At 43.4% G+C, this 7,201-nt stretch overlaps 1 long non-coding RNA gene across 1 annotated transcript; it reads left to right on the top strand.

Moving 5' to 3' along the window:
• The first annotated feature begins 1,464 nt into the window (after positions 1-1,464).
• LOC140260690 (uncharacterized) lies at positions 1,465-3,316 on the top strand. The gene is made up of 3 exons (XR_011905603.1): positions 1,465-1,493; positions 1,661-1,723; positions 3,231-3,316. It is a non-coding gene; the product is annotated as an uncharacterized lncRNA (long non-coding RNA).
• Positions 3,317-7,201: the final 3,885 nt, after the last annotated feature.

Here is a 7,201-nt window from a genome sequence, read left to right on the forward strand (position 1 = left end):
CTGTGAATGAAGAAGTATCCATTCGTAACAATTCCTGTAACAGATTTACTGCAAGAGATTCTTACAGGAAAGGTTTTCTTTTTGTTGTAAAATAATGAATGAAAAAAGAATAAAGAACTAATAGAACTGTTTTACGCTTAAGAAGTGTGATCTGCAATGGCACGGAGCCATCCCACAGCTGTGTAGAGCAATGCTGCTTGCACAGACTGGACTCTTAGTGACAGCGTGAACAAAAGCAATATTCTTACAACAGTACCAGTGTCACTGCCTTGGAAAGAATGCAGTGATTCTCACTCCCAAACACATTTTCCTCACTCTCTGTAACTGATCCAGTCTGAATACTCATCCCACTTGTTTGGGAACTGTTTAGTCATGTGGCCTGAACCTCTGATTGATCACCTGAGGTGAGCACTGAGTCAGCCATGGGAGCACAGGTGAAGGTAATTCAGCTGTGTGACAGGAAGGGGTGGAGCCTGGCTGCAGCTCTTCTAGACCCCATTAAAGGGCCAACTGCCATTGGGAAGGATTTCTTTCTGGAGATTGCTCCCTTTGTTTTCCTGCAAGCTCAGGACATGTGTGAGCATTTCATTTATTTTTGATTATCCCTTTCTGCTGTGATAATCTTTCTAGCTACACAATCTGTAGATACCAGCCTAACCACATCTCTCTGTATATTTGTTCATTGTACGCCACTATACAAATTGTAATATTAAGCTTAAAATATGAAAGTGAAATTCAGGTGCAAACGTTGCCACTAGAACAGCAATTGTTAACTACACACCTGTGGAATTCTGCAGACAAACCACAGGCCCAGCACAGCACACCGTGACACTGCTTGTTTTCCGTGACAAGATCGGCTCATCCAGCTGCACCCAGAAGTTAAAGAGCACCCAGCTCTTTAACAGTAGCTGTAATAGAATTAGCTGATGATCACTTATCTATCTATATGTGTGTGTGTATGTATATACACACGTGCGTCTGCTTTGGGAGTGGAGGAGTCAGTAAAACTTATTTTAGAGTTAAAATTCCCTGTGTAGGTTTAACAAAAGTAGAACAAAATAAAAGAGAAACTTTGCAGCATTTTCACAGGGGAAGGTAGAGTCTAATTCTGTGTCTGTCTCTGTATGTGGGGCACTTCCCTCTGGGAAGGAACGAGTACAATAACAAAGTTAAAAGCCAAAAAGTCCTATTTCAATACAAGACAGGAACTTCAAGATCCATTAAAACTCAGCAATAGTTTATGGAGCAGCGTTCTGCGAAAGTATAAAGTGCAGAACTGTTCACTGTTTGCTCCAACACTGAAAACTACTGGAGAAATGTGGTCTCCATGATATCATCACCCAGCTGAGCTGGGTGCCATCATTGAGGGCACAGGACCAGGGGTGAGCTCACCACACTGAAGTAGATCACAATTATTTCATTGCTTCCCAGCATTTTCCAAGGGAAAAAAAAACCCAAGAAGCACTAAAAAGATGTGTTTCACTGAGCTCAAGGTAAGAAGTGAGAGCCCCCCTCTCCCTCGGGCTCTCTGCAATGATGAGTTTTCTTCTTACCAAAATAACTGGTCAAGTCCAAGTAAGAAGCTTAGCAAGAATGTTCTTACATTAGACATGTAACAGCAAACGTACAAAGTAAGCTACTAATCAAGCTCTCACATCAGGTTTGTGTTTACATGGAAAACAGTAGAACAGAGAAGAATCATGGAAGATATTTTCTGTTCAAGGTAAGTAACAGGCAACCAAACTGCCAGCATACTGATTTAAATGTTACTGTTTACACTGAATTTCCAGGAGTTACCTCATACAGAGAGTTTTATGTGTTGGAAGGAAAAGAGATAATTGGTAAGTAATCAAAGACTTCTGCCTGGTAATTTACAGTCAGTTTGGGGCAGGCTTCCTGCAGAGAGGAAAACCAGATATCAGTAGGATGCTAAATGATAAAAAGCCCCTACGGAGGCAGATCTACATCCAGTCACATCTTCTAAAAAATGCAGCATGACATAAACCTACCCTCCTAGGAAGGAGTCCTGGTGTCAGGAATGTGAATCCTTTGTGGCTGCTGCAGAGCAGTGGGGAAGGTTTTTCTCTCCGTGCCATCGCTGGCAGCCAGCCATGGTGCTGCTTTAGGCATTCGTGTCTAAAAACTCCTCATGTCAGCAGCGGGGGATCGAGAATGGTGAGAATGGCATGAATAAAACTGTGCACACAGAAATGCTGAGTGCGCATCGCCAGCAGCACAGGCACAGGGCAGTGTGCTGCTGGGGACACGAGGGTCTGATGGAGGCAAACTGATCAGAAATAAGGTTTTCTTAGGAACAACTTTTGACTCCATTTTTCTGTCAGGTGAGTTCTGACTCACAGAGATGTATCTTCTCACAACCACGTGCCTCTCTAGAAGGCTCCATGCCAATGCCACACAGCCTGGAGCTCACAGTTGGAGCTGTGCATCCTCCCTGTGCGGCCACACAAAGCATCTCGTGATGAAGGTCTCAGGAAAGGCAATCTCCAAACATCTTTATAATATTAAGATTTATGAATAAATGTCTCGTAGCAATGGAATGCATGCTGTGCTGGTGACTTCAACTGTTTTAATAACCCTAGATCAACTTTTTTCTCTCACCTTCTCCAGATTTGAAAGCTCAATTAATTTTGCGCTGTAGCTCAGTCGACCACTTCAGCCACATGTGGCAGAATGACAGTTCATGCAAGATGATGGCTAATTTTTGATATCTTCTGCTGCCTAATGACAGGTGTGCTGTCCTAAATAATTAGCTTTCAAAAAGGGATCCCCTTAACCCTTCTCCAAAACTGGTTAGTGATCTCAGTTTTACCTCATTAAGCTCCTGACAGCTCAATGTACTCACATCTGTTACCATTTGGTAGTTTGATTCTGAAAATAAAAATTGCTTCAAGAATAGGCAATTCTTTCAGGCTCGTGATGCAGATCAAAATCCATCTGTTTACAAAACAAAACCCATATTTTAACCACAGTACAACAGTGGCATCAGCAGTAACTTAAGACTTTCTCTCTGCCTTAAATGTGATAGGGAGTACTCTTAATTTAGGATACACTTCTTTGCATTATGTATCTTAAATGCAAATAATCTGCTATTCAGGCAACTGTACTCAGGAGTTAATCAATCTGTTTGCATTGCACTGAGTCCGCAGACAACTTTTACCTACAGACTCAAGCTGGAGGCCTGTTACTTTTTTTTTTCCCTTCGATTCCAGGTAAAGCTTTGGCCTTTATCATCCCACCTTTTTGTCATTGAACTCAACCACCAAAATTGACAAGGCACAGCAGAGAGAACAAGTGGAAAAAGAGTAAGTGATACTGTAGGCATGTTATGGACTTGCTACAGCAGCTCTATGAGAGCCAGGCAGATTTATATATCAAGTCAAGGTGGAGATCCTTATATTTATTTTCCAAAATGCAAATCTGAAAGCAGGAGTTCCATTGCACTGTGTGACAAATGAGGCTGTGTGTCAGCCTCCAGCTGCACAAGGCATTTGGTTTTAAAGGAGTGACTGAGATTGTAAAATTATGCCATATAATTTGCTGTGCTATTAACTGTGATTCCTACAGCACGGCCAAGGAATGGCAAATGTCAGGTCGTCAGAGGCTATTATAGGATAATCACCTCTCCAAATGAGAAAATCTGTAGACATTAAGGAGCATAATTCCCCATGGAATTCACTCTTCTAGGTAGGCTGCTGCCTCACAGCACCTCACTACAACAGGAGGTAAAAGCTGTCCAAGGAAAATCTTACCAAAAGGCAACAGGAAAGTAGTAGTTCTAAATTAAAAGAAAGCTAAAACAGGCAGAAGGTTTTTGGAAACACAGGAGAAACGAAAGAAAGATCTACATTAAACTTTCTGCTATCTGGATGGTTACTAATTCAACTTGCCAGTGTTGTCTACTGCTAGCTTTCCACAGAAAACAGTGAAGCAGAGGGTGCAGAGTTTAGAAATACTATGAGCATATTCATTACCTATTATGAAAGGTTTAGTAAGTAAGGACTACTGATAGTGCCTAAGCCAAAAGACTGTGTAGGTCTCCCTGCCAAGAGCAGCATCTGACACTTGGTTTGCATCTGCAGTATACAACGAGGGGCCATGAGCCAGCCAGACAACACTTCTCTGCAGATTCAGCAAGCCAAGAACATGTGGGACATGAGGTTTAGACTGGATACAGCAGTTTAGAGCGTCTGCTGGGAGAAAACTAATCCAGGATTACAGCATATTGTTCAAATGGCACGTGGTAGAGAGCAACAGAACACACTTGTGGCAGGTGTTTTCAGAACAAATTATTCTTTACATGCATACTAACTGAAAATGTTAAGTGGAAGCAACTGTTTGGTGGACAATGGAAGAGAACACTGGAAGCTCAGAAACAAAGTGCAATGTCACATAAGACAGCTGATTTCAAAAACTGGGAAATGGGAACTCTTTTATAAAAGATATCAAATACTGAGAATGGAATCTGTATGGAATGTATTTGCTATAAGTTTGAAGCAAACTACACCTTCCAGGGTTTGCAAGTCACCCCCATGTAATTATTATCCTCTTGAGCACAGCATAAATATTTAAATGTGTACTAGGGTGACTTATATTGTTTCGTATTCATCGACCCCATGTTAGAATCAAACCCTGTTCTTTTTGAGATAATTTACAAATGGGTGACTAACACTAAGCAGCTGAAAGTCAATGCTGCAGGTACCTGTATATGAATTACAATACATTTGCAGTTAAGGATACATAGGGATATAAAAATACTGTTTAAAAAAACTAGTTCAGTAATTGCCTTAAGTACAGGTCCGAAGTCTGAAAATACTGATCGCTGACTGGGGACATCCCCGTGGATTGGAGGCTGGTGAATGTGACGCCCATCTTCGAAAAGGGCTGGAAAGATGATCCTGGCAGCTACAGGCCCATCAGTCTCACCTCGGTGTCCGGGAAGGTTATTGAACAGATAATATCGGGAACCATCATGGACCAACGGAAGGTCAGCCAGGGAATCAGGCCTAGTCAGCATGGGTTTATGAATGTTAGATCCTGTCTGACAAACCTGATTTCATTCTATGACAAGGTGACCCAATTGGTGGATGAGGGTAAGGCTGTCAATGTGGTCTACCTGGACTTCAGTAAGGCCTTTGACACTGTCTGCCATAACATTCTTGTGGAGAAGCTGGCTGGAGGGGCGTACACTCCACTGGGTGAAGTGCTGGCTGGCTGGTCAGGCCCAAAGAGTTGTGGTCAATGGAATCCAGCTGGCGGCCAGTCACAAGCATTGTCCCCCAGGCCTCAGTGCTGGGACTGCTTCTGTTTAACACCTTCATTGATGATCTTGATGAGGGGATTGAGTGCACCCTCAACAAGTTTGCGGACAACACCAAGTTGGGAGGGAGTGTTGATCTGCCTGAGGGGAGAAGGGCACTACGGAGAGACCTGGATAGACTTGATCGATGAGCCAAGGTGAACAGCATGAGTTTCAATAGGGCCAAGTGTCGGGTCCTGCATTTTGGTCACAACAACCCCAGGCAACCCTACAGGCTTGGGGAGGTGTGGCTGGAAAGCTGCCTGATGGAAATGGACCTTGGTGAGCTGATGGGCAGTTGGCTGAATATGAGCCAGCAGTGTGTCCAGGTGGCCAAGAGGGTCAATGGCATCCTGGCTTGTACCAAGAATGGTGTGGTGAGCAGGACTAGGGAAGTCATCCTGCCCCTGTACTCGGCATTGGTGAGGCCTCACCTCGAGTACTGTGTTCAGTTTTGGGCAGCTCAGTACAGGAAAGACATGGAGGTACTGGAGCAGGTCCAGAGAAGGGCAACGAGGCTCATGAAGGGCTTGGAGAATCAGTTCTGTGAGGAGAGGCTAAGGTAGCTGGGGCTGTTTAGTCTGGTGAAAAGGAGGCTGAGGCGAGACCTTATTGCTCTCTTCCAGTATCTGGAAGGTGCTTACAGTGAGAGTGGGGCAGGTCTCTTCTCACTGGTGACAAGTGACAGGACAAGGGGAAATGGCCTCAAGTTGCACCAAGCTAAGTTTAGGTTGGACATTAGGAAACACTTCTTTACAGAACGGGTAGTTAAGCACTGGAATAGGCTCCCCAGGGAGGTGGCTGAGTCACCGTCCCTGGATGTGTTTAAGAGTCATTTGGATGTGGTGCTCAAGGATACGATTTAGCAGAGGGTTGTTAAGAGACAGGGTACTATGGTTAGGTTGTGGTTGGACTTGATGACCTTCAAGGTCTTTTCAAACGTGGGTAATTCTATGATTCTATGATTCTATATCTGCTGGAGCTATTTTCTCTATATATCATGGACCTGCTAACTGTGGCATTGGATGGATCTTCTCTGAGGTCTGAACAGAGCTCTGCAGGTGCAATGCGTTGCAGCACAGAAACCATCAGTAAATTATTGACCCTATGGAAAATTCACAAAGTTTTGAAACTACTTATAGATTTTACCCATTCTTTTCCTTGATATATGGTAAATCTGCAAGACCTTATAGTTTATTCCTCCCCAAAAAGAAAAGCCTAAAGGACTTTCTAGGATGGTTAACCCATGACCACTACATTAAGGCTTCAAAACAAATGCAACTCATTTGCTCAGAGATGACAGATTAATAAATTGTTCCACCTCATTAATGTAATACCTTGTGGCATAGCTTAGAGGAAGTCTAGCAAATGACATAGGCCAAAGGTCAGCGCTCCTTTTCCAAACACAAGGTTACAAGCACACACAAACACAAATGATCCACTGGATTTACAAAAGAACAATAGGAATACTAGTTTGGGCTGAGGCAGTACTTGTCAGGGTAAAAACTGCAAGGAAAGCTGTAAAGCATGGTGCTAGGCATAAGAAATGAAACTGAAATTGATGCAGCTGTGCTGGAGACTTCTCTGACCATCATCTTTGGCAGTGCAGGTGCTGCCAGCTTCACCATGTGCTGGGGCAGCTTGGAGACCTGCAGTGCTTGTGAGCAAATCCTGTCTGCTGCTGGAGGGCACACAGCTGGGATACTCCAGGGCTGCTAGCAGTGCATCTCTTCCTGACTCCCTTCTCTAGTCTGGAGCATCAATATAAAATAACAGAGAGAATGAGAAGTAGCTTAGATACAGTCTTGCAATTCCAAAGCCATTAATCAGAATGAAGACTCTCTTCAGCTAAGTTTTAAAATAACAACTCATTTTAAATAGTTA

Source organism: Excalfactoria chinensis, chromosome 19, assembly GCF_039878825.1.
Source record: "Excalfactoria chinensis isolate bCotChi1 chromosome 19, bCotChi1.hap2, whole genome shotgun sequence".
NCBI lineage: Eukaryota > Metazoa > Chordata > Aves > Galliformes > Phasianidae > Excalfactoria > Excalfactoria chinensis.